Raw genomic sequence first — 27,546 nt, 5'->3', positions numbered from 1 at the left:
CAATGAGAAAATTCCCAGAGTAAAGTACCAGCATTACTTGCACAGATGCATGAGGAAAAGGAAATCAAAAGCACAGTGGGGCTTGCCTAGCCCTCCAGTGGGATGCCCAGCCACCAAGGCGATGCTATACAGTCCCGGTGTGATGCACAAACCCCTGCCCCCTGCACAGTTTGTGCATCAGTCTGGGTCGTTCCCAGAAAACCAAACCCGGCTGGCAAAGCATCACTGCTGGGGCAGTGGAAGGGAGATGCTGCCCCAGGAGCTGCCCAGGCGTCTGGAGAAGGACGAGCGGAGTTGCTCTGCGAGCAGCAGGCGCAGTTTCGCAGTAACCCACGTGGCGGCACTGCCAGGCTGCCCTGCCTGTTCGTGCTGCCTGCCCTGACTGCACTGCCTGCCCTGACGGTGCCAGCTACTCCCACAACTGCCCGACCCGCCCGAGAGCGACCAGGGTCCCCTCGCCCTCTCCCAGGGGAAAGGACCAGACACCTGCAACAGCCTCCGATTCCCCAGCATTCCTTCAAATACAAACACCTTGTCCTCATAATATGTTGGGGATGCAATTAGCCTGGGGACCCTCAGGAATTACACTGACCTTTCAGAAAAAGATAGCATTGCACCAATTCCTCTTTTCTCTTTTAGTTCCCAGAAGGAATCCCTTAGAATAGTCTTTGGAAAAGACAGCACATTTTTTACATGGGCAGACACTGATATGGGGAACAGTTTTCAACTACAAGAACAAAGTTTTAAATTAGATGTAAAAAAGAAATTCTTTACTGTGAGGACAGCGAGCCACTGGAAAGAATTTGTGGACACCCCATCCTTGGAAGTGTTCAAGGTGATGTTGGATGGGGCACTAGGCAACCTTATCTAGTGGGTGCCATCCCTGCCCATGGCTAGGGGTTTTAACTGGATGATCTTCAAGGTCTCTTCCAACCCAAACCATACTAAGATTCTGTGAACCCTCCAGGTGCAGTTCACCACTCCTCCTAGCAAAAAGCATTCAATGCACCGCATTCCTTTTTGGCAGCTGCCTGTCCTCCAACATTAAACCCATCACAGAGCTGAGCAGCACACTTCAGTGCTCTGCAACCCTCTCTCAGCTCTGGCACTGCTTGCCCAGGCAGGTCCTGTCTGTGGTTTGTTCCATTCCCCCATGGGAAGCTTGCGCCCATTTCTCTGCTTGGAGCACATGGGAGTCCCAGTGCGCCCAGGGAGTAAACCCAAGCGTCTGTCTCCAAGCTGCTCATTTACAGCTTGCGAGGAAAATGCTTCTACAAGGTTGCAACTGACTTTGCGAGGCTTCTTCCCTTCACAGCTTTTTGTGACAGTCACCCATGAAGTGCTGCCGTTGGGGGTACCGAAGCCAAGAGGGACAGACGCTGGATGCCAGGGTTTCAGCAAGGCCCCGGCACCGGGCTTAGATTACATCGCACGGTTACACAGCTGACGACACCGGGACAAACACATGCTTTCTCTGTGGAATCCTCGGGCCCCGGCGTTGGAACAAGGCACGGCCCCTTCCCTCCTGGTGTTTCATAGCTCCCAGCTATGTTTGCTTTACACTTTGGCGCAGAAGAAACAGCAGATGGCACGGCTTCTCCTCGCTCCGCCGTGCCACTTGCAGCACCCGCGGCGGCTGCATCGGTGCCGCCTCACGCCCTGCCAAGCACAAGAGTGTCACTGCCATCACATGTGGAGTGCCAGCTTGCAGCAGTGACCACGAGCACTGGCAGGGCTGACAACCCCGCTGGGGCCCAGCTGACGGACAGGCACAGACAGAGGAGGGGGAGTTGTCACAGTCACCCTCACTGCCTTTTCTGGTTTCACTTCCAGGTATTGTCCTAAAGCTCCAAGTTTAAGAGTTCCTGGCTACTGAATCCAGGCGTTTACCAAACAGCCAGCCCACTCACAGTGCCACTGTCCTCCCATCCCTGTGCCATGGTCCCAGAGGACCACGCAGCTGGAGCTTGTCCTTGCACAGCACAAGGTACAGAGGGCTCTGGTAGTCTCAGGGCAAAAGGGGAAGTAGAACAAGAGGTGAGGAGGTGATGGAGGACACCTCTGTCACCAGGCTCACCTCCCACATGGATTTCTGACCCAGCAGATGCCTGTACAACAGCAGCAGCCAGCTCCAACCCACAGCTGTGTGATGGTGAGAAGGCAGGCACCCACTTTTCTTCCAAGTCCCCTGAAAGCCTCGTAGCCAGACTATATCCACACGAGCAAGAGGGATGGAGGTGGTCAGGGATCGCGATTTCATGAGCTTCCCTGCTCAGCTCTTACACCCGGCTGTTCTGCCCCACTGTGTGTACGATGGCGCTGTATCCGTAGCGAGTCCGGAGGTGCCCCGGCGCTGCCTCTCCTGGCAGGCACAGCCCGGTGCCGTGCCGCCGGTTCCCGGGGAGCCTCGGCGAGCAGCCAGGCGCGGGCTCCTCGGGGCTGGCAGGGGCTCGGCGGCGGGAGCCAACCCCCCAGCGCGACGCCCTGCCCGGCGCTTAGCGGGGCGCCCGAGCAAAACTGTTCGACACGGCTTCCCAGTGGGGAGCCCACTCAGGAAAACAAACCCGGCAGCCTTAATCTCTCCGGCAAGAGCCCGCCGGGCCGGAGGGCGGCCGAGAGGGAGGGGCCGCAGCGGGGCTGCGGCGGCCGGGCAAGGAGGCCGGGGCTATTACCACACTCCCATTCTTTTGGCTAATCCTGACTTCACACTTTAACCTGATTGAGCCTTGTTTGGCGAGCCGGCTCCTTGCGCGCCGTGTGAGGGGATTAGGGCTGGACGCAGCGGGGAGGTAATTGCCATCCAGCGGCGCTGGCCCCGCGTCCCCCGAGCCCCCCGCTGCCAAGAGCGCTGGGGCGGCCTGGCAGCCCTCCGGCAAGGCGCTGCCCTCGCCAGGCAGCCCGGCTTGGCAGCGGCCGCTGGGCTGGCTCCGCTGCGGGGGCACGGCTCCATCTCGCCGGTGTCAGCGGCCACCTTGTCCAAAGCTGGGGCCCGTGTCGTGTCCCAGACACGCCGGTGAGGGCTGCCGAGCCTCACCGGGGCAGGTGAGTGACTGTCCACCCTGGCAGTGCCCGCACGCCCGGGACCAGTGCCGACTCCTGGCAGGTGAAGTGCCGGGGGCTGCTCCTCTCTTTACCGTGTTTCCTCCCCAGCATCCATGCTGGAAACTCATTATGGGGGCTTCAGCCTCTGCCAGCCCACAGCTCCCACAATGAAAATGCATTTTCATTGCCTGCTTCTGGCTCACAGGCCAGGCACGGCTTCAGCAGCTCCGCTCCACCAGTGCTGACACCAGTCACTGCAGGCACCAGCTCAGCCACAGCAACCATCCACCAAGCCTCGAGCAGACAAGGCAAGCCAAGGCACCAGCCCTGTGGAGCATCAGTGTTTCATGCTGGGACAAGTGCTGCCCTGATCCCAGCCTCACCTCAGTGGTGCTGTGCCAGAGCACCAACAGCGTTTCCCCTGCAAGGACTGTGGGACAGCAGCTATTAAGCAAACCGGTGTCTCTCAGATCACCCCGCACATGCTGTCTGTCCCAGCACAGCCTGTCCAGGGCAGAGCCATGAGCAGAGACAGGGCTGACAGCTGGTCACACCGTCACCTTCATCACCTTCGCTGCCTGACGGGTGACAAGGGGTGAGCTGAAGGGACAGTAAGACTCCTGCATTACAAAAAATCAATAGACTAATAAGCATTTGCATTAGTAGCAAAGCCCTGAGTCCCCCAGGGGTTCTGCACTCCCTGTTGCCACTTCAGGGCAGGAGCTGCTGCACCCGCTGCTTGTGCCAGTGTCAGCACCTGCAGCCCTGTGCTGGGGAAGGTATCACCCACATATCCACAATCCCACATGTGGCTACACAATCCACTCCAGGTGACACACACAGGTCCCCAGTGCTGCAAAGACCCAGTGCCCGAGGGGTGTCCCTAAGGGAGCTGCTTGCTGGAGATGGGGACCAGCCACCCCACTGCTGCATTAGCAGGATGCCAGGGCAACAAGGCAGAATTCTGTCCACCTACCCCAGTCCCCAGTGCCAGTGTGAGTAGGGCTGTCTCAGGTTCAGGCTCTGGGTGTGCCCCCCAGCATTATGTCACACTGTTTGATATTTAATAGGCTCCACTGGGCAGCTGCTGGCCCCACTCCATCCTGGCCAAGGGAGATAAGAGAGATCACCCACTGCCCCCAACCCATCTCACTTCACTGTCCCCAAGGTCACAGCCTATGTGCTGCCTGCCACCCACTGCAGCCCCTGCCCTGGGGCTGATGGCGTTTGCACAGGACAAGGTAGGATGGCAGAGCTTGTTGCATGGTTACAAACAAGCCAAAGTGTAGCATGGTGAGCTCAGCATGAGCCCCTGTCCCTCCAGAAAAACATGGTAGGCTTTCTGGAAAAGGCACTTTGGCAGGGGCCAGAAGGGGAAATGGGAGGGAATGGGACAGGGTCCAAATGGTGTGGGGGAAAATGAACATTATTTACAGCTTTTGACAATACTACAAGGGATGACCGACACAATCATGAATGCAAGCTTACAATCACAGCTAAGAATGAATCCTCCGAATTACAAGTCCATGGGTGTCTCTTCCAGACCCAGCTCAAATGGAAAATTAATAGAAACAAAGTGTAGAGGTGCACCTGCCAAGCCTTGCTGTGGCAAGAACACCTGCAGGTGGATGTATGGGAGCTGACTCCTGCTGCTGGGAGAGCTGCAGCTGGGCACACCGCTGGTAGCACCACACTGCCCAGTGCAGGCTGCATGGACAATGGCTCCACCACTGCTCTGCTGGCAGGGACTGCCACCCACCAGAAGTCACTTCTGTCAGCCTGTTTTAGTGGCAGGCAGAGATGCATAACCCCTCTGCTCCCCAGGGCAGTATGGGGGAACATCAACCTGGGATCAGCCCAATGCTGAAATGCCCAGCCAGGGCAGGGTACCAGGGTCCCTGCTCCGATCTCCCCCTGACACTCTTGTCACTGCCCCTCCTGGAAGTGGGGAGGGAGGCACTGCTCCTACAGGGGTTCAAGGGGGAACAGCTGGTTGCTGTGAAGAGCATGCCAGGCTGGGCGGGGTGGCACAACCCTCCCCGCTGGCAGCCGGAGAGGCGCGGTTCATCAGGCAGCCCCAGCCGCCGACAATTACGTGCTGAGTAAATCGATGGGATATAATTGGACTATTAAGATCTCATTATCCTCCTAGCTCTGGTTGCCAGAGCCCGCAGTGAGCTGGGGGAGACTGCAACCTGCAGCCACAGAAACTGCCTCCCGACCCACACAGCCTTCATGGGTACTGGGGAAGGGTGCATGGAGCAGGGACAGCACAGACAGAGGAGACAAATGTGATGGCAGCAACCAAATTCAGCACAGGAGACATCCCTGTGGCACAGCAAAGCACTGTGCAAAAGCAGGGTGGTGTCCTTACAGGGGTCCTAGAGATTAAAACATCCAGCCATCCTTCTAGTTACCACACCAGCCTGAAAGCCACCACTGACCTCTCCTCCTCTGTGCAGGGCTCATTGCTCCCCAGTGAGATGGGGAGGTTGGCCTCTCTAAGTCCTGACATGCATATCTCTACCCCATTCCTGCTGGAAAGCAGGGCTGGTGTCCCCACCTGCAAGACACAGGGTCCCCATGCATTGAATCACACAGGCTGTCCAGCCCTGAGTGTCCCTTTCCCTGTGCAAATGCTATGGATCCACATCATCACCTGCTCACACATGGTGGCTGACAGGATTCCAGGCCATGGGACAGTCCTCCCAAAGGGACCAGCATCCTCAGCATCTCTTGGCACAGGTCATATCCACTGTGGTTCAAGTGAAAATAAATAATCACTTCCCTTAGGAGAGCTGATCCCAATCCCACCTGAGGTTTTCTTGTAATATTTCTTTCCTTATTTTCTCAGCACCAGTGACAGCAATGAAGCAGAACTCCTCCTTGCCAAGCGTTATATATAAGGACAAAACAATCCTTTGCTGCAGCAAGGCAAAATACAGCTTGACACCACCATGTGCTGAGAGTCTCAGACCACAGACCTCCGTGGCACAAGCCCTATCAACAAATTTTGCCTGTCCAGTGTGTCCACACAGTAAAGTGTAAGAAGTGAACACAGCAGGGAGCAATGCTTCATGCACACTACCCTGCCGTCCCCAGGCTTCCCAAAGTGCCGTGCTGGCCCCAAGCTTTGGCCCTGGTTCCTTCCCTCCCAGGAGATGCAGATGCTTCCAAAAACATTAAAGCTGGAGAGGTTTTTTGCTTGGACAGACAAGCAGAGCATGTGTAAAAGGCAACATATGCTCATGGCAACAGTTAGTGAGAGGAGTCCCAGCCCCAGCGTGGTGGTGTTGATTTAGCAAAACATTTCAGGGCAGGCATAAATCTTAGTGGCTTCAAAGGGACACTGCTGACCCATGTCATGACCCTCTCTTTACCGGAGCACCAGCAATCGACTCTCACCGCTATCACCCAAGGGGACACCACGGTGTCAGTGTGTGCTGAGGGGATGCCCCGGGGATGCTGAGGCAGTGGGTCCATGCACCACGGGGAACACCAGCAGCCCCATGTTTGGGCACTGGGAGCTGGGCACATGCAGTGTCCCCAGTGAGGTGGGATGATCTGTGCCGGGAGGGCACTTGCATGAGCCGGCCGTGCTCAGCCGCTCTCTGCCAGGGCAGTGCCTGGGCAGTGGCTCCACTCCAGCTCCAGCGAGGATCGGCTCCTGCGTGGGCTGCACTGCAATGCCAGAGCTGCGGGGCTCGGCCTCCGTGGGAAGGGGGATGCTATGGGAACACGGGGAGCTGGCCAAGGAAAAGAGGGAGGGTGGGAGGGAGGGGGAATAAAGCATCTGCTACACACCCCGGAGCCTCTTCAGAGATTGAAACAAGTTAAAAGCAGCAGCTTTAATGGAAACACAAGTGAAATAACAAGCTGCAAACCCTGCGTGCCTGTCACCGCCCCCTCCCCATAGTGTCCCTTTGTTCCTGGAACCTCGTTATCGGCGGGAATGGGAGCCAACGCGAGGCTAAGGCACCGCCATCAGCTCCCCCGCATCCCAAAGTGCCTTGAGAGAGCCACAGCACCTCCTGTGTCCAGTGCCCTGTGGTCTGGCAGAGCCCGGGGTGAGCAGGGGAGTGTCCTGCAACCCACCTGCGGAAGCAGCCAGCCGGTCACTTGCTGCATAAGGACCTGCTCTGTGGCTGACACATCTACCCCGGTTCCCACTGTCTGCTGGTGAGGGTTCGTTCCCTCCAGCAAGCGTCTGGCTGCACACTGAGTGTTAAAACCCACCTGCCTGGCTCACAGCCCGTGTCCCACTGCCACTGGGAGCCGAGGCACCCAGCCATTGGCTCCATTGCTGCACAGCCTCCTGCTTTCCTGCATCCCTGCTTCTCACCACCTCCAAGACCCCTTAGCCCTGATGTTCAGGTTTCTGACGTTTCTCCTCCCTCTTTTCATGTTTTTGCTTCTGCCTTACGCTCTAATAGTGGGAAATCCCTGCATGAACCCTTCCCCAAAGCACGTTTTTCCAGCTCCCACACTACCCTCCAGCCTTTGCACCTACCTGCTTCACACTCGCATACCCCAGCTCATTTCAAGCATGTTCCCTGCACGCTGAAAATAAGAGGCACAGAAATGTCCCTTTCCTCCTCAGGGCTGCATGCCAGGCCCCCCTACCCTGCAGAGGGAAACTGCTGCCCAGAGCATAGTACCTCAGCACTCACAGACCCATATGTCACTCAGCAAATCAGAGCAGCCCAGCAGCTCCAGAGCTTGGGACAGAGCGAGCTGCGGGTGGTGGCAGGGATTTGCTAGACCATGTGTGGTTCTACCTCCAGCAGACAGCAGAGTGCCACAGCAAGACCCTCCATGTAGCTCTGTGACAGCGAAGACAAGGTCAATCCCCCCTGACCCCATCACGACCCCATGCACAACTGTGCCATGCCCTGAGAAGTGCCAGGCTCCAGCCCTGCCTGCCGCCAAGCCTTACATCTCCAGCATGCAGCGTGTGCTCCCTGCCTGGCAGCTCACAGCCCAGAAGATACCCCAAACTCCATGCTGCAACACTCATCCAAGGTGTAAATGAAAAAGCAAATAGCTCTTCTGGTGAGCCAGCCCTGAGCCCTGTGGGGAGCTGGCTGCAGCTCTCGTTAGCAGGCTCATCCCCTGGGTTTGCGGCACTGCAGAGCCCAGAGCTAATTGACTCCCAGGCTTTGAGGCTTTTAATTGCTAATAAGTGTGAAGCCAGCCCTGCCAGCCCTCCTGGATTCCTCCGAGGTGTGAATGAGGCTGAGCCAAGCTGAGAATTGCATCCCGGCTGTCCCAGATCTGTCCCAGATCTTGGTGAGCCAAGAAGCGATGCTATGGATCTGTGCTGCTGCTCCTCAGCTTTACAGGTCCTGGGACAGCAACTGGCCCCAGCTTTAAGAAGAGCTAAAGCAAACTCCGTGTGGGCTGGAGGATGTTCTGAAACCAAGGCTGAACCTTGCAAGACAGCTGGAGAACTTGGCAAGATGCCCTGACAAGACTAGGCATCCTTCACACTCCTCATGTTTGGCTCTAGCACTCAGACAGGTAAAAAAACTCTTATGCCTCATAGCCTGGGGCTTCCTGAAAGCACTTGGGAGAGGCTGGCAGTGCGATGAGAAGTGAGAGATGCATTGCAGGGTAAAAGGCAGCCAGGGTGGAGCCACTGGGACATCTCAAATCGTGCCCAACAGCTGGTAAAGAGATGTGATTTTATACAGGACTAGGAGGAAACAGCCAGGATAGGAGAAGGAAAGGCAGATGGAAACAGCAGAGTGAGTGCAGGGCTGCAAGAGCACCCGAGCATGGGAATCAACAGGAACAACCCAACAGGCACAAAAAGAGACCCAATCTCGTGTAGCACACACCGAAGCCAAGATAAGACCTGCTAGAAGGTAGGCAGCAAAGCCCTGCCACAGGGCTGGCCCAAGCTGGGGCTGCCCTTGCCCCAGTAACAATTGCTGTCAAGAAGGGATTTGGGAGAGCAGCACCCAGTCATTGACATGCCACAGGGGACTGGGAGCTGCATCCCAGCCCACATGGCTTCCCTCCACAGAGCTGCTCTCTGAAGAGCCCCTGGCACAAAACCACACCAGGTCTGGGAAAGCCTCTGCCTGCAGTAGTGAGTACAGCTGCAGCTCCCACCCCATAGACCTGCCTGTGCTGTGGATCAACAGCCCCTCCTTGTTTTGGGGAGGCAGAAATGAGTTGCTGGAAGCACATCTGGGTGCTCCTCCCTTTCCCCAGTCAACGCATGCATGGAGCCTTGGAGGAGTATCAAGCCCAACAGCAGCATCCAACCACAAGGCGCAGACTGGAAAGTCCTGGCCCTGAGTCTGTGGGCACCTAGGGCTCTCACAAAGATCTTCAATCTCTGTATTAAAGTTCAAGTGATGGAGCAGCCCCACACCCCTTTTCAAAACTGCCCTGAGGTTAACTGTCTTTGGGGTTAACAATGCACCTCCTGTCTTTGTTCCAAGTGGATCTGACTCACAGTGGGGACAGTAGCTCTGTGACCCCAAGAGCCCGTGGCTGACTCTGCCCTGTGGATGTGCTTCAACAGCTGGGGCTGTGTTACCTGCATGGCCACATCTCCCACCACAGCCTGACTGAGCTCAAGAGCAGCCAGGATTGCAGAGGGGAACTCCACAGAGGGGACAGCCATGGTGTTGCCTGGGAATAGGGGATGGGACCCTTCACCCTGGTGGGCTTGTGGGGTTGCTCCTCACAGCTCCAGGGGAGGTGCTGGCCACGGCTGGAGCTGCCAAGGTTGCAGCCAGCCTCCAGCATGGCTGCTCAGGTGGCCTGGCACTGGTGGCACGGCTGTGGCTCGTGCTCTAGGACCTGGGGAGAGGAGCTGCTGAGGCTGATTACCCCTGCCAGAGCAGGCCTGGCAGGTTTATTTTTAACAGCTCTGATTGAAGCTGGTTTCCTGCTGACATTTATACTCCTTCATCATTATCGGCTCCCCGGCTTCCAACCACCAAGATAAAAAGGAGAATGAAATCTCCTGAACAGTGGGGTCCTGGCTGCAAACCCCACAGAGGGGGAAAGACCCAGAGCAGTGCAGCTGGGCAGGTATCAGCCCCCTTGAAGGGAGGTGGGTGCCTATCTCACAGATAGGGGGCATGACAGACTGGGATCCCACCACCACATACAGCAGGAGCCATCTCAGGGCAGCCTGGGGAGGAATAGGAGTCATCATCGCTGGCATGAGTGTAAGGAATGGCAGCAGGGCTGGGCTACAGACACACCTTTGGGTGCTGGTGTCCCAGAGACGCCCATGCTCTTGGAAGTGCCCCAGTGACTGGCTCCAGATGCAGCAGGAGCCATGGCTGCTGTCTGGGGCCAGCAGAAGGGTGAGGTGCCAATCCTGTTTGCATGCCATGAGCTCCCAGCCGTGGATAAAGGGACTCACAAAGACACACAGGGCTTGGACCCCCCGGTATGGTCCACTGTGATGGAAGAGTCAAGCAGGGGCTGTGCAGCACAGCCTGACCTTATCCTCCTTCCTATGCTGCTGTGGGAAGGCTGGCAATGCAATGCAGAGCCAGTAGTGGGGCTCCGAGCACAGCCAGAGCTCTCAGATCTGCAAACCTCCTTTTTTTCCTATGAAACAGTCAAATTCCAACACGTGCTGTCTAAAAATATACTATAGTCTGCCCAGGACTCTGCCCGCTCTTACATCTCTTGCATGATTCGTACTTTGTCAGATTTCAGATCAGTTTTGAGATCAAAAATACCAGCTTTGAGAGACAAGCATGTCACAGGCCGCAGAAAGTGTCAGAGCCCTGTGAGAGGAGGCTGGAGATGTGACTGAGGTGGGAGATGTCCTTCTGCAGCTGGGACTGCGGGCTGGCCATTACTGACATGTGGATCAGCTCTCATGGAGGGGAAAGGCGTGCAGCAGCCCTGGATGGGTACAAGCTGCTCCAAGGCCAGACAACCAGCACAACCCTGCTGCATCCCAGAACAACCCCAAAACTGGGTGGATTCATACATGGGAGCTTGCCTCCAGCTTTTACTTAATTATCTTCATGGATATGAAATCATCAATAACTAATTAGCCCCATTCATGCCTAATATGCTGAAATCTTCCTCCTAACCAAATATTATAGACATTTAAAAACATTTCTGACAACACCTTACATATGTAAAATACTGCAAATTAGCTGTCTCCCACACTGAAATCCTGCTCAGGAACAATGCAGGGACCTGGCTGGACAGAAATCCAGGATATCATTTCAAGTAAATTGGGAAAAGGGCCCACTCTTCTGTCAAAGGCCTTTTTTTTCTGAGGGTTGGAGACTGCTGAAGCACAAAGGAGACAGCCCAGAAATGCCTCTGCCAGTCCTGCTGCCCCATGAGCCATGTGAGCCCCCAGCAAAGGCGATTAGGATATAAGATGGCTCCTGGTTAGTTAGGCAAATGTTAATACAAATTGTCAGTGAGCCTGGAGATGAGATCCAAGGCACAGTGGCTTGAAGGGGAGCAAGCACTTCCCCGTATTATCAGCCCATCCACTCACTGAGGGGGGAGTGGGAGCCAGGAGCTGCTCTGTGCCGTAAGAAAGGAGCTCCAAGAGCCAACTTCCATCTGACCACAGTGCATTTGATGTCTTGTGAAGTCTTGCCTCGCACGAGGAAGGGGCTGGATCCTCCCCCTGCACACACAGCAGCAGCTCTGGCTGAGCATAGGAGCATCCTGCAGCACCCTGGGATCCAGCACGGGATGAGCCATCCCCACTGCACCCTTCTAACCAAAATGCAGCTGGCGTAAAAAAGGGCTTGGGTTTGATCTCCCCTGCATGAGTAAGGGGCCAAAGTGTTGCTGGTCTTGCTTTGCTCCCTGCACAGAAAACTTCTCTTCCTCAGTCTTCAACTCTGGCTCGGTGTGAGCCAAATTCAGTGCTGAGTTGGAGCCATGGGGACCACAGGAGGGCTGTAGCATCCCCCACCTTAACCTGCAGGCAGGAGCCCAGCCCAACACAGTGTCTGTGTGCTCTGGTGTTTGTGTCTGCTCTGGTACCAGGCTCTTCCCCTAAAAGCAGAGCAGAGAGCAGGAGGTTTGCAAGGCAAAAGGCCAGGAGCAAAGGCAGGGAACACCACCTGGTAATTGCCCGCAAACTTAACCTGCAAGCGGAAGCTGCAGTGCCAGGCTTTGAACAGGGCTGTTTCATGTGCCTGGTGTTCCTGCTGCTCCCTGTGCATCCCATCAAACAGGGGAGAGGGGATTAGCACAGAGAGCGTGTTTGAAATCCACACTTCAAAGTTGCTATCCGAGTGGACTGGCTCGTATTTGCTGCACAGCTGGAGACAAGCCAGGGAGCGGAAGGGTGAGCGGGGAGACACGGGCTCACATTCCCAGATCCTTTAATGCTGGGATCAATCACCTGCTCAGGGATGCTCTGCTGCAGTGAGATCGAGAGCTGTACTCAATCCTTTCCTTGCTACAGCTCCCATGCTGTACCAGGGTAACGCTGCCTGACGCTGGAGCACCCTCGGGCTGGGGGCTCTCCACACACATTGCTCCATTGCCTGGGAATTTCTCCTTCCGTGTCCATCTACCATGGCACACACTGCAACCCATCGCCCACTGCTCCGCATCCACACTCCCTGCAGCATGCAGACACACTGCACACACACACACTCCCTTAATCGCTCCTTAATTCTCACTTTCCAGCCTTTGTGACCTTCTGCCCACTTCTGTGTCAGCACACCTGGAAAAGCAGCACTGTGGGGAGCAGCAGAAGGGAGGACACGGCCTCTCCAGGAGTCCAGCCCATCTTCTGAGGCTGGTGGAAAGACCATCCAATGCTCCCTTCCCAGCAATAAAGAGCACTCTGGGGAGGTTAGGCAGGGAGGAAGACCCAGGTTCTCCACCACCAGGCCCAGGGACGCAGATGTGTAGCCCCAGATTGGTCCAGATCTGCACGCTAATGCCTGGATCCTCCTGCTCACGCTCTTCCCTGCAAAACACAGCAGCAGCGTTGAGGGTCTAAGTATATCCAAGCTGGGCTTTGAACCATTTTAATCAGCACCATGACAAGATCCCCCTGAGCCATCTGCACCTTCCCACATGGCATCCCAGAGGCTTGCAAAGCAGAGCTGGAGCGCAGAGTTGCCCCAGCTGGCAGACACAGGGACTCTCTGCTACATGGCTAAGGGGATGGACACTCTGCACTCAGCTTCCAACCAAACGACAGCCCTAAACCAGGGACCTGACCCCTTTTCAGGACTGCCACCTGCTTTCCAGGGACTCGGCAGCATCATCCCTGATTTTCCAGGGACAGATTAGGGCACAGGGACAGCATATCAGTGGCCATAAAACCACAGGCCAAGGACCACTCTCTCTCCTTCAGCCCCCGGAGACCTCCCGAGCCCCTCGGCCCGGCCAGCTGAAAGGCTCTCCCATCTGCTCCTTGGAGCCACGGCGTCTGCAGGGCCGGGCAATACCTGCCCCATCCCCGCCACGGCACGGCAGGGTGACAGCCGCCCGCCGAGCTGGGACATCCCCACTCGCCCCCAGGACCCTCAGGCAGCTGCCTGAGCGACCAGCCCGGGCTCACGGGTGGCTCAGGCGGCGTGGGGCCGGGGAGGGAGGGAGGCAGGGAGGGCAGCTGCCCACCTCCCCCGGGGAAGGTGGCGGACGGCCAGGAGAGGCCAGGCGCCAGCCAGAGCCACGCCGAGAGGAGTCACCAGGCACAAGGGCAGCCGGGCGCTAGCCACACGCTGCTCGGGGCCGGCACGGTCAGCTGGCGGATGGGCCCAGCAGGAACAGGGTCCCACCTCCCATTTTGCTCCTGGAAAAGAGGGTTTGAAGCAGCGCCTGCCCCGCCAGGCTGCAGCCTCTCCCTCTCATTATTTTTTCACCGCAAGAACTATCTTATACCTTATCAATAATTCACAGGTACAAACGATAACGTTCGCTGTCATGGTCCGGGAGCCACATGTTCCCGGCGAGGGGGAAGGGGCCGCTTGCAATCGCTATTGTTAATGCCTGCGGAGCTGCGGGGGGAGGCGGGGAGGATAAATATTTAACACTGTGTCTCCGAGCAAATGTCCATGACCGAGGGCTGAACACGGGTTTTACACAGAGCTGCTCCTGCCCTTGAGAGGGTCATTAGCATGTTAAAAGCCGTCAGAGCGGGGCTGATGGAAGGGCTCTGCCGGAGGGTCCCCCAGCGCTCTGCCTGGGGACGAGCGGGGATGCAATGTGCTTTTTGCTGCTGCAGGAACATGGCGATCTCCATCCTGCCCAAATTTCCCCTTTTCTGCGCACAAAGGCTGTGCTCTCGGCAGCCTGTCGAGGAGCATGCCATCTCTGCCCGCTGCCACATGGAGAGGCATGAGGGATGAGGCACCTGGGGTAGCCCGGGGCTGGTGGGTGGCCGGGGCAGTTCATTGTGCAGAGGAATTACAAAGGGGACACAAAGAGCCACACACCACATTTTGTGTGAGCTTCCTCTCCCGGCCGCCCGGGCCTTTCTTTTGCCATGTTGAGGGTGAGCTTTCTGTGTAAATCCCCAGGGCATGGTGAGGGGAGAATAGGTGTTTTTGTGAAAGAGGCTGGAAAATAAAGGGAAGAAAAAGAAGCAAAAGCACAAAACCCAGGCCCTGCAGTGGCAGGCTGCAAGGACAGGAGCACAAAGATTCCCAGAGGATGTAAAGACAGTCCTACAACTGGGGGATCAGGGGTTGGCAGGCTGCAAGTGCTCTGTTCATGGAGGCACCAACAGCTCCCCACAGCATCCCCCCCACTCTATAAGTGTCCCCAGATATGCAGCCAGAGCCTAACTTCCCCAGAGCCATGTCCTCATCTACAGCCCCGTTTCACATTCTTATTGTTCCAGGCACAGTTCTGGGCACTGACAGATGGGAAAACCCCACGCAGGATAATCCAGGAGCACTCTGTTTTGGCCTTGCTGTCACAGTCACTGCTGGCATCTCTCTGCAAATGGATGGGAATGGGAGAGGAACAGGTCCTGTCTGGCTCTGTGGAGGAGGGGGCACAGGAGGAGCAGTTATGATGGGCAAGGGAGGAGTGTAAGGAAGAGAGAACATCTTCAGCCACCACCGCTATTTGCCCTGTGAACGCCAAGACAGAGTCCCCTCAAAGTTCAGCCAGCACCTAAGTAGGCAAGGCACTCTAGAGCTCATAAAATTAAAGCAAAGCTGTCTTTCCCTTTTACAGAGCTGGTAAAATATATCTCCGCCTAAGATGCTCAGACAGGACTGCAGTGCAGAGGTCGGGAAGGCCACGGCTGAGCATCCCCTGGGGAGACCGTGGGAAGACCGCTGCCAGCGGAGCTCCCCCTGCCTGGCTGCGAGCAGCAGGGGCAGCCTGAACCCCCTCCAGCAGCCCCCCGGCCGTGGCAGCTCCATCCCTGTCCGCAGGTGTGCCTGTTCAGACATCAACTCACATCATCCCAGACAGAGAAGAGCCTCTGCAGCGGCTTTGCTCTGCCAGCCTCACAGAGCGAGGATGCTTGGGGGCTTTGAGAGCAATTAAGGACCTGGCCTGTGTTGGAGGCACTGGACTTATGTCCCCAGTACCCAGAGAGGGAGAGCGGATGGGGTGTCATCCATCACCCAGAAGGGGACACTCTATCACTGGGACACCTCTGAGCACTCAGCCCAGACCCAGAGCCCTCCCAGGGATTTCTGCTCCAACTGACGCTTCCACTTTTCACCATTGGGAAAAGAAGTACAGTCTTCTTTGCAACTTCAAAGGACATTCAGTTCACCACTTCCCAGCTAAGTGTTCAATGGTTAATTGCTCTCTGTCGTGAAAAAGACAAATTTAATTCTAGTCTGAATTTGTCTAGTTTCAGCCCCCAGCTATTGAATGATATTATGCTTTTTCTCTTTTCTTTTTCTTTCTTTTCTTTTTTAATTAATGGCATCCCTATAATCAGGCTTTTCCCCATGCAGGTATGCAGAGATGGAGATAAATTTCTCTCCTAGCCTCCTCTGGCATACACTAAATAGGCTGAGCTTTTTAATTCTTTTCACTGGAAGGCAGATTTTCCAGGTCTCCAATTATCCTGCACTTCCTCTCTGAGCACTTTCTAATTTCCCAACATCTCTCTAAACTGTGGGCCCTGAAGCAGAAACTATGCTCAGCAGAGGCCTCCCTCCTGCCCCCCAAACTGGCAACTCCCCAGTACCCAGAGCTACTCCACATTCCACTGCCCAAGCTGGAAGCCTGCATCCCAGAGCAGGCTTACACGATGGCTGCTAAGTCCTTTTCAATGTAACCACATCCCCAGACACTGCTCCCCATCTTGTAGCTGTGACCTACATTTTTTTTTCCCCAGCTGCATGACCTTGCATGAGGATGTTTTCCAGTGCAGGTGTTTCAAGCAGAGCATCCCTGCTAGACTGACATCCTGCCAGCAGCACCAGCCCTGCTCCTCTCACCTACCGGCTCACATTTCCTCCCAGACTGAGTTCTGCCACTGTGCAGCTGCTTTCTTCCCAAGCTACATCACCCACTCCACTCAGCTCACCCTCAGCTGGTGCAAGGCAGAAAGAGGAGGCAACATGAGACCAGGATATTGGGGGGTGATTGGCAAAATTCAGTATTTTTTTATATATCACCAAAGATTCCAAGACCACCGCAGCTTTGCAGAGATGGTAAACCACCACCAGACCCCCACTGCACCCTGCCAGAGAGGTGACCAATTCCCCAGGGATTTCTACCAGTGAAGAATGCTGTCAGAAATGCTACACAGATTTTTGCAGAATATTAATGTTTTCATGGCAATATCCTCCAGGCAAGAGAAAAATGACTTGCAGAAGTCTCGGTATATCATGTCAACGCAGTCGCTACTTATCAACCCAATTTGTCAGCTCATCAAAAAAATGATATCAGGTTTGTTTGACGAGAGCAATTTTCCATGTGGATTGGCATTAATTATGCTTTAATTCCTCCCTGATTGCCACCCGTATCGTTATTGTAGCGGGGATCGGTGTCAAGCTGGAGGCAGAGCAGCGGCTGCCACCGGGGGGAGGCATGGCAGGGATGCTCTATCGTCACTCACTGTGCTTCGGGGTTAACGACCTCACCCTCCCTCTGGAGGTGACAAAGTGACAGATGCACAGAAAGTGTCACATCCCTCCCCACACAGCCCAGGTCCTGGGCAGGGGTAGTTGCTAAGAGACAAGCCCAGGATGAAGAGAGTCAAGGAGTAGTGGGATAGGAAGATCCTGTCCTAAGGAGCAGACTCAAACCCACAATGGGGAATCCCAGCTACCCGGGTGAAGAGCCATGTTTGTGCAACCACCCCTGCCAGAGGTGGGGACCTGCCTGCACCACGGGCCCCTTCCCTTAGGCAAGAGGCAGCCCTAGCCACAGGCACAGGCTGGAGCAGCCCCAGGAGAAGCCAATATTTGCTTTCTCTCAGTTAACCCTCAGACTGAGGAATGCAGGGTCACCACCTGTGTGGCTCCCTGGGGAGGCAGCTGTATGTGGAGGGATGCAGGGATGTCCCCTTTTGGCTAGGCTGTTTATTTTCTCAATATTTGTGGAAGGAAACAAGAGCCGGGTGGGGGAATGTGAGGCTAAGGATGGGCTGGGAGGACTGGCTAACAGCGTTGGTCAAGGGTCAGCAGGTGATGGAGGTCAGCCAGCACTTTCCAACCACCCTGTGTGGCCCTGTGACACCCAGCCAGGGCCCTCCTCTGCCACCTCCCTCATGGATGGGGAGTGTGGCTGTGGGACTCCCTTCTGAGCCTTGCCTCATTCCCTGGCTCAGCTATCTCCTTGGATGCAGCTGGACACACCAGAGCAGACCACTGCCTTCACAAAAAAGCTGTTTCAGGGTGAGTGGGCTCATTCCCACCAGGACCAGGACCAGGGCTTTGCCAGCTTTCAATAGCAAAAGGTTCTGTGTGATGTTAAACCTGCCTGTTCTTTAGCCCTGCTCCCCCTAAAAAGTTAAAATCTCCCACAAAATGATGTGCTGACCTACAGTACAGGTGATATTCCCAGCAGGTGACTGTCTCACAGCTTATATCCTCCTCCTGCTCTCAGCCATTAATAAAACTCAAAAGCAATGACCTTGAGGTCCCAGCCAGTGACACCAAATCCCAGCAGCCCTTCACTTCTACACCCTTCATCTCATTTGGGACTGACATGCTTCCAATCAAAGCTCTGCCACCAGACAGGCTGCAAACACACGGCTCTGGCACCATGTAGCATGTCTGGAGGAGAAATCTGGCCATTGGTGGGAGGCACAGTCCTTGGAAAGATGGGCAGGGTTGTCACCACGTCTCTAACCCCTACAGATCTGGGAAATGCAACGGCAGGGCCACACAGGCAATTTTGTTCCTATCTCTGTGACTCAGTTTTCCATCTGTAAATACAAAAAAATTGGCTGACATCTGCAGTGGCGGGGATGTTGAACTGCATGAGCACCCACCCCAAGCTGCTCTAGAGCCCAGGGGGAGGGCAACAAAGACTAAATATTATCATTCCTCATTGCAATCAAGACTGCTCCGGGCCAGCCAGGGAAGGTGCTTCCTGTGGTGCATCTGCCTGCTCACCCCCAGCACGGCTGGGCTCTCACAGCATCTGGGGAGCCTCAGGGTGCCCCAGTCCCACTGGCACATGCTCGGAGCAGCCACCCTGCCGCAGGAGAACCAGGCAGCTGCCTGCAGTAGCATCCCAGCTCCCAGCCCCAAGCTCCTTACCAGCGGCCCCTGACTGGGGTTGGGGTTGCAGGGGTGTTTCCCAGTCCAGGATGTCCATCTGGAACCCATTAGGCACCTTTAATCCCCCTCATCCATTCTGGTGCTGTCTGAGCTCCCCCCCACCAACACACACAAACGCTGCCATTCAAGCAGTTAATTTAAACAAATTCTGCCCAGCCGCCACATCGAGAAGCGATGAAAAAGCCAAACGAAGCAGCTCAAAGCCAAGGGGAGAATGAAAAAAAAAAAAAAAAGGAAGAAAGAAAGAAAAGAAAAGAAATAAAACCACTCAGCACAGTGGGGCTGATACCCAGAAAGACCAGCTGCATCCTCCCATCCCAGCCAGCCCCAGTCCTCCCCTCTCACAGGCAATCAGATACCATGCGGGCTGTGTAATTGGATGGCAAAGGATAGAGAGAGACATCTTAAAGCTTGGGTCTAATCTCATTAGCACCCGGCTGCGGGGATGCTGTGAAATCGTAGGATGCAGGAATGAGCAACATGCTGAGCCCGTGGGGAGGAGAACAAGCGAGCTGGAGCGGGACGACAACACCGGGAGGTGGAAATGCCTCCGGTCAGACAGCAAGAGCTGGAAACACCGCCGAGTCCTGGGCATGCAGCCAGCCCCCTCGCTTGCTCCTCACTTCCTTGCTCCTGTTGACCCACAAGCACAGATCCCCACTCCTGCTACATGGCCTCGACTTTATCCCTATGATTGGTAATTAATAGCGCCAGTGTTAATTGTGGGGCAGTAACAGCCTGGCTGTGCAATAGAGAGGAGCTGCCATGGAGTATCCCTGGGGTTGAATATCTACCCCCCAACCCACACCCATTCTGCATTTCCATCATTCTTGCCTTGGACTGGCACAAACGCAGCAAAACACACTGCCAGGTGCTTCACTGGGTACGTGCTGGTCCGTGGCAAGAAGAATCACAGAACTTTACCCACCAACAGCACTGGATAAAGCATCCCAGTGCTCCAGGCAGCCTGCTTGGGCAAGAAGCAAGCCCACCAAGCCCAACTGCTGGTGTCAGGGTTGCAGGCTGTGTGGTCCAGCACCACAGGTCCCTTGGGAGCAGAAGAGAAAGAACACAGCACAGGGCACCCTGTTGGAAGCAGTGATGGAAACTGCTGACAGCTTGTTTTCATGGCAGTCCCAGCATGAGAGATGAGGGGTTCCAGCAACCAGCAAACGCAGGTTAATTACCTGGCTCTGCACATTCACACGTCCGTGGGATGCACATGCAGCGGTAGCAAGATATAACTTAGCCTCAAATCACTGCATAGGACTTTTTTCTTCCACATTCTGGAACTCAAATTACCAGAGGCTAATTCTGCTCACGATTCTTTAATATAACTTTGAACCCTTCTACTGTTTGAGCTGTGAAAACAGGAGGAAGGAAATGCCTTTATTCTGTGCTCAAAATGGATGGACAAAGGGATCAGCTTCTTCAAGTGCTCTTTTAACTCTTTCAGGGGACCAAAGGTGGCCAAAGGCTGAATGTGGGATAATGCAGGCAATGAGCTGTGATGCAGGCAGAGAATAAATAATTCCTGTGTTTTAACAGCTGTGTAGTTAGCACTGCTGCTCAGATTTAGGAAGACTTAATTTTTCATTGCTTTTTCCCATAGGTTGCAAATTCCCATTTGCCAGTGCACCACTAGGAAGCTGGACAGGGATGCTCTGCATGATGCCATGTGGAGGGGAGGACTTTGCAGAAAGGGGCAGGGGGCTGAAAGCTCCACCTCATCACAGACTCAGCCCCTTTTGATTTAATAACATTACAAAACCTAAATCCAAGCCTGCACCCAAAGCAAGACCGAGGGTGAGCCCAGCAGAACCAGTGGCTCAAGGAGAGCCCCAGGAGTGGGGCTTGACCCCGTGCATTGCCAGGGAAACCTTGGAAGCGTCTCAACAACCAGAAAGCTGGAGCCGCCCGTGAGTCAGGAGCACAACGGGGTGCATGGAGGGAACGGGGCAGATTATCTCCAGGCAGCCGTCTGGCAATGCCCACTCCTGGCAGGCCCGGCTCGCTGGCAGGATAATGGCACAGAACAGAGCCAGGGTGTCCCTGTGCAGGTTGCACCAACACCCCGGCGGGACGGGGCCCAGGCTGGCGGGAAGCAAAGAGGGAGGCTGCCCATCTGCAGGCCGAGGAATGGTTGCTACCCTCACCCCAGCACTCCTGTGCTGCTGGAGACTGCGGGTCAAGTCTCAAAATGCTTATGGAAGTCCTTAAATATAAAGAGATCTTGAGAAGGTGTTTAATTTGTGAGGCATTGAGGTTGTCTGCACTCAGAATCCCTCAGGGAGTCTTATGTTCCTCCCCCCGCCCCAAAAAAAGCCGAGATCTGTGGCACATTAATGATGGAGGAAGAAAGGGGAGGGCGGCAGGCAGTGAGCAGCTCCCTGCACAAGGGTGCTCCTTCCCAGCAGCATTACCCAGCACAAAACCCCAGAGATATCTGCGAGGACGCTGTCCCCACGGGCCAGAAGCACAAGGACCTATCAGCCTGCCTTGGCTTGGCCCTTCTGTAGCCCCCTGAGCCCCGCCAAGGCTGGGGTGCCAGGAGCAGTCCCTCAGCGCCTGGCAGCCCGCCGGGGAGGGGGCTGGCCGCCCGCCCGCCTGGCAGCATCCTTCCCTAGGTAACCTCCCCACCTATTAGTGGCACATTTGTTTCCCTGCGTTTCCTTAGAGCTGTCACGAGCCACACTGACTCTTTGTTCCCGGGGGCTGCAGAGGGGCCTCCCTTCCCCTTCCCCCCAGCTGGTGTGGGGGGGCGTCTTGCAGCATACAGACCCCGCAGCTCCCCCCTCCCCCAGCTGCGGGGGTAAACACTCTGCCCCTCCTCATTGGTATTCGGGGGGACACATCCCAGCCTGGCCCCCCCAGCCCTGCTCTGTCCCCAACAGAAGGAGCTTTGTCGGGGAGCGCGATGGGGTACGGCACCCGGAGTCCACAACGTGGGCATGGTGACAGCGGGGACACTTGGCCCTCGCCCGGCAAGGGGAGGGGGATGCTGCTAGAGGGGGAGCAGGGACAGAATGAGGGATGCTGGGGAAGGGGAAGCAGGGAGATTTGCTCCAGGAAAGCTGCTCCCTGCTCTGACCTTGGCACTCTGCTCTTGGACTGCAGATCTCTGCACAGAGCATCAGCACACACAGATCTGTGCAAAGAGCAAAGGGGCACGTGCCCAGGGAGCCAAAGCAACCCTGCTCCAGCATGGGAAGATGAGAAGCACAATGCTTTGCCCACAGGCCCCTTCCCACGCAGCGGCTGCAGGCTCCTGGGCACTTGCCGAGCTCCAGAACCAGCACAAAATCTTGCTGGAGGAGTGAACCTCAACCAAAGCCCCAACAGGAGTGACTGTGGGAGGTGGGGGCGGGTGTCTGGCACAGGAGAGCCAGGGCACAGCCAGAGCCAGCCCACCACAGTGACAGCATTTCCAGGGAGCCAACCAGCAGGCGGGCACCAAATATCCCCCACTAAATGGAAAATGGGGCTCAGGCAAGTCTCCCCTACTGGGAGGGAGCATATCTGTGGCACAGGCATTCCCCAGAGAGCCTCCCCACCTGGCACCAGCATGACTACCCGCTGTGGGGGCACAGGGCCGCTCCTTTATCCAGCCCTCACCAAGCACACGTTTTTGTCTTCATCTCTGCCTTCCCTGTCTGGGGGTTTTCCTGGTGCAGCCCAAAGAGGAGCGGTCACTAGTACAGTCTCGCAAGCAACACCTCCCACGCGCAGCCAGCCCCATCCGAGCGGGGCCTGTTTTGTTATTTCTTTCTCTGACAGCTCCTTTTTCACTTGTCACCCTGTTTTGCTACTACTCAGCTCACAGCTTCCTCTGGCATGGTTGTGATCCTCTCCTTCTTGAAGGATGTCATTTGCATTTTCTCAAGTTATTTAGCAGCCCTCCATTTTTCTCTGCCTGCTTTTCTAAAGGCAATTAGGGCTGGGTTTAGCCAAATGCAGGGGTGGTTCGAGAAACCTGCCCCAGGGCTCACCATAATATCATGTCTCCTAACCAGGCAGCACACCCAGCTGTGGTGCTCTCTGCCACTCGGCTCAAAACTCACAGATCTTTAAATACCCCTGGTCCCTCTGTCAGCTCCCAGACAGAAGCAGTCATAAGAGCATCACTATTCCTCTGCAGGCTCTGGCTGCAGGAGAAGAGTCTCACGGGAGCGTGACAATCCCCCCAGCTCCTACAACATTTCACATGTCCCCGGCTCAGAAAGTCACCAGCCCTGATTGAGATGTTAATGCTGTTTCCAGGGAGCCCCTGCCCTTACAGACTGAGAGCAGCATGGCAGCTCTTCCCCCTGGGCTTGGCTGCCAGCTAAGATGTGGCACCATCTCCTTCACCATTTCTGCTGGCATGGGTCCGACAGAAACTGACAGTCTGCAGCCCATGTCCTAAATCTCCCTCCTTCTGGAGACAAGACTCTTTTCCCCCTACTCTCTGCTCACTCTCTCTCAGCTCCCACTCTGCCTAAGCAAGAAGCTGCTACTGCAGCTTTTGTTGAAGGAAACCACTGGGCAGCCACTCCCGTGGGGATGCATCCATCTGGGATTGCGACTCCCCTGCAGAAGCAACTCCCCAGAGCTCCTCACAGCCAAGCACCCACTGCTCCTCTCCTCCCTCACATCAGCTCGGCTTCCCTTGGAGAAAACTATTTATTTATAGCCATCCTGGCTGCCTTTAGCACATTTCAACAGCCCACGTCTTTGCCTCCCTGATGATGCGCCCGCAGCATTTCTGTCCTCACCCTGCCGCTACAGCCATTCCAAACTCCTCTCTCCTCCTCGCATCCCCCATCCAGAACCCCCAAAGGGACTTAGAAACAGCTTCAGGAGAATGTTTTAAGGGGAGGTGAGCAGAGAAGGGAGAGAGTGCTACAAAACTCCTTTCTCATCCTTCCCCCCCCCACCCCCTTCCTAAGGAAGCAGAGAGAAACTCTGCTTCTTTTTTCTGCTGGGGGCTGTTGGGAAACCAAAAAAAAAAAAAAACAACTCCTGCCAGCTTGGGAAAAATGGTGAAGGAAGGTCTACCAGCATCCCCTTGACTCTTGGTGTGTGGATCAGGGCTGTATGGACACCACTGCTGAGCGAAGATGCGAACTGCTATGGCACACTGGGGACCAACACCAGGCACTGCAATAGAAGAGGTCACCCTCTTGCCTGGGTAATCCTCACTGGAAGGAAAGATCCATCTTTTTATCAGCTCTCCACTTCACAGGAGATGTGCTCTTCCCTACTGAGCTGCTGGGGGACCCTGGCTTTCCCCATTGAGCCCACAAAGCTTTGTTCTTCCGTCCAGTGCTGACAGTTTAATTAAACCCAGTTTGAGAACAGGTCACTGAGGTCAGGTGCTCTCCAGTGAAACCTCAGATCAGCACCATTTCCAGCCACCAGGACTGCTTAATGAGTTATCCGCTCATTGCTGGGGACATAAATAAAGGAGGCCATGCAGGGAGTCCCCCTGCCTCCTGGCCCCACTGCCAACCCTCTATCTCAGACTGAAATGGGCTCTGGGCAGGCGTCAGCTCAATATTTCCAAATTCCAAGGGGAAAACATTACTCTCCAGGCGCCTCACATCCCCCATGCCCTCATTTGAGGTTTGCTTTCTATTGGCCCTTTCCTGCCATTCCCCAGTTTATTTAAGCCCCGATGGATCAGGTTTAACTCCAGCTCTTTCCATTATCCCAATGCACAAATGCTCTTTACAGCCAAGTTCCATGTAACTAATTGTAGCTCGAGCTGGGCTGGGAGACCACAAAGTACCACCAGCATGGATTAGGCTCTGGTACTCAGGAAGTGGACAAAGAGCTCTCCATCCTGACCTGAACCTGAGGGATTCCTCTTGTGCTCCTGAAAAATTTTCATCAGGTTCAGTGGGAAACTGCTCTATGGGTATGACCTACCCTTAATTCAACAGACTTGCCTTCATCTTCTGTGTTACTGATGTGCTGAAAAAGACCCATCAAGACTATGTCTAGAAAAGGCTGGAGCACCCAGGCCAGCACCCAAGGGCCTGTCTAAGCAATCCCCAGCAGCTCCTGCAATCCACCCCCGGCTTTCTGCTTCAGCTGCCAGCAAACAGCCTCATTTCCCGACTAAAGAGATGTCAGCCTGACTCATTCAGTCAGTTTTTGCTAATTCAAGACCTCCCAGTACAATGGTATGAGGACATGAGGACCTAGCAAGAACCCCAGAACTTGAGAAGCATGCCATGGGTGGCACAGCTGGCAGGTCAAGGGGAAGCCTGTTTGCTGGAATGATCTGGTGATCAGGATTCGCGAGAAAATGGTGCTGGTAAGAGCCTTCTTTTCCTAGACCAGCACAGGTCCCGGCCTGTTTCTGGGCAGGGAGGGGGCCCTGAGCAGTGGGGCCACTCCAGATCCATTTCAGCAGTTAAACAAGTGCAAAGCCCACTGGGGAGGCTCCAATTTCGTTCAAGGAGAGCTGATTTCAATTTAGCTTAAACCTGTTCCCCACTGGCTGATATCCCGGTAGCCTGACCCGCGTTTGCAGCAATTTAAGAGTGTCCTTATGACCTCCCACACTGACTGGACTAGCACTGGTCCAGATCCCACCTCCTGCTAAGCCAACGTGTGTCTAGATGAGCCACCCAGGGCACCCCCTGCCTTGCTATCCCCCTGAAACATCCCTAAGCACCTCAGCAACCAGGAGCCTCAAGGAGAGGGAACAGCAGGTCCTCTGGCACAGAGAGCTCTGTTGCACAAATGCAGAACTCGAGGATCTGCCAGGACATTGGCTCCTGATGTGCTCTCCTGATGGGCAGACTGCAGCGCTGCACCCCTGCCCTCATTAATGTGTGGGGGAATGTGCTGGAGGGTGGCTCAGTGTGTCCCCTGTCCCACCACTCATATTGGGGAACCTCTGTGCCAAGCATGCATCAAAGCTCCCCAAGACATGGCATCAGCTATAGTTGAGAAGCTGCAAAATCTGAGCCCATGCACACAGCCCCAGATTGAACAGGAAAAGCTCCAGGTGCTGGTATCCAGGCTGTTTGCCATGGCAGAAATGGCCAGAAAACAACTTCAAGACAGGGTGGAAGGAAAAAGGTTGGAAATAACCCCCACATTGCAGTAAGCAGTAAAACAACAGGCTGACAAAGAGGCCGAAATGCACCTGAACATGAGATGGCTGCAAGGAACATCTTGCATAGCCCTCTTAAACCCTCGGTGGTATGTACAGCCCCATGCACACCGTGGCATAGTCCTGGCTCCACACGAGCCTGGTGGCTGCGTAGGGGCACACTGTATGTGTAGGAGACTCACATGCTGCTCTTCTGCATCTCCACAATGAATTGTTAGGGTTTGCTTGTTGAAAGAGCCTGGTGTTAAAATCTAGAGAAGACTAAAAAGGAAAGATGAATATCTGTAAGACTGTTCTCCTGCCCATGTTTCTGTTATGCAATGGGCGGCTGGAGGAGGATGGGCCCTTGCTGGCGCCACAATATAGCACAGCTGAGCTCAACAAATGCCATTTGATAATTAATTGAACGCCTGTGCTATCAGCTGCCATTACCTAGGCCCATCTTTGGCACCTGTCCATCACTTCACACATCCCATGCTGGCAACCCACACAGCGTTTTAACCCTTCATTACACGCTTCAGGCTGGACCCTGGGACTGACTCCCTGGCACTGTTGGAAGAAAACAGCTCAGCCACAGCCCGACTGCACAAGAAGGGCTGCCTGGCCCCAGCATGGCCACGCCTGTCCTGGGAATGTCTCAGCACATTTAATTATTTTGTCCATTCCTGCCTTGCCTCAGCAGGGACCTGGCATCCTTATGTCACAGCTGATCAATGGAGATACAAGATGCAGCAAGCAAAAACCTTGTGTCCTGGCAACTACCACCCCAATCCACGGGGTATAAGCTGCTTCTCTGAGTGATGGAGAGCACCCAGCCCCAGTCTGGCACGCAACCTCTCCTCCTCACAGCACCCTTCCCAATGTATGTGGTGCCTGACATAGCTGAGAGCCTGTAAACACTTTGTTTGAACAATGCTGGCACTGCTGAAAGCACCATTGCCTGAGCAAAACAGCCCCAGGCAAGGGAAACCCAATATGGAACAGAGAATATTTATCAAAACCCCAGCAGCCCTCCCCATGCAGCCTGCTGCTGCACAGAGGGAGAAGGAACAGAGAGATCTGTGGAGCTGGGGCTTGCACAGCAAGAGACAGTCCCTGGAGTTGTTTCTGCAGGTGCAGAGGGACAGGCAGGGATGGGAACAGATAGAGCAATGCGAGGAGGGGGCAGCAGGTATGAAGGGCTGGATTTACCCTGGGCATGGCTTTCTCCTCCTTCTCCAGATCCCTATAGAAAGGCATCTCTTGAGCAGAGTTGTGGGGCTCTCTGTGCCCATGGAGGTTTCTGGGCAGAATGTGACCCTCTTAGGGACATCCTCTTTCACCCTCCTTTCATGAGAACCTGGGCTAGTGTCTAAGGGAACCCTGCTCCAAAGCCCATGATCCACACCCAGGGAGGAGGCTGAGGAGCTCACAGCACCTCTCCACCTGACACCGTGCAGGCACAGCTCAACTCTGCAATGCCAGACCCAGCCCAGACTGCCAGCACCTCATCCCATGTCCCCATGTGTTACAAGAGCATCCTTAACACTGCCAGTCTCAGCTCTTCTGCAGGTCACAGCCCATTTCCCACCTTGCTGCATGCTCAGGTCACACAGAAACAGGGTGCATTCCCCTGCCACGCGCCAAGCCTTCATTGGGACAACAAACCAGTAACCACCAGCACAATCCTCCCAGGAGCAGCACCTTCCCAAGGCATCAGTGCTCCTC

The 27,546-nt window shown here is 55.2% G+C and overlaps 1 protein-coding gene across 1 annotated transcript in view; it reads right to left on the bottom strand.

Annotated features, from left to right (window-relative positions):
• The window catches only part of SLIT1 (slit guidance ligand 1), a 58,475-nt gene that overhangs the window by 17,866 nt on the left and 13,063 nt on the right, over positions 1-27,546 (bottom strand). The gene's annotated exons all lie outside the window — the stretch shown is intronic.

Source organism: Poecile atricapillus, chromosome 6 (genome assembly GCF_030490865.1).
Source record: "Poecile atricapillus isolate bPoeAtr1 chromosome 6, bPoeAtr1.hap1, whole genome shotgun sequence".
In the NCBI taxonomy this organism is placed as follows: Eukaryota; Metazoa; Chordata; class Aves; order Passeriformes; family Paridae; genus Poecile; species Poecile atricapillus.
Note: the sequence above shows the minus strand (reverse complement) of the source record. Positions and strands in the feature narration are given on the sequence as shown.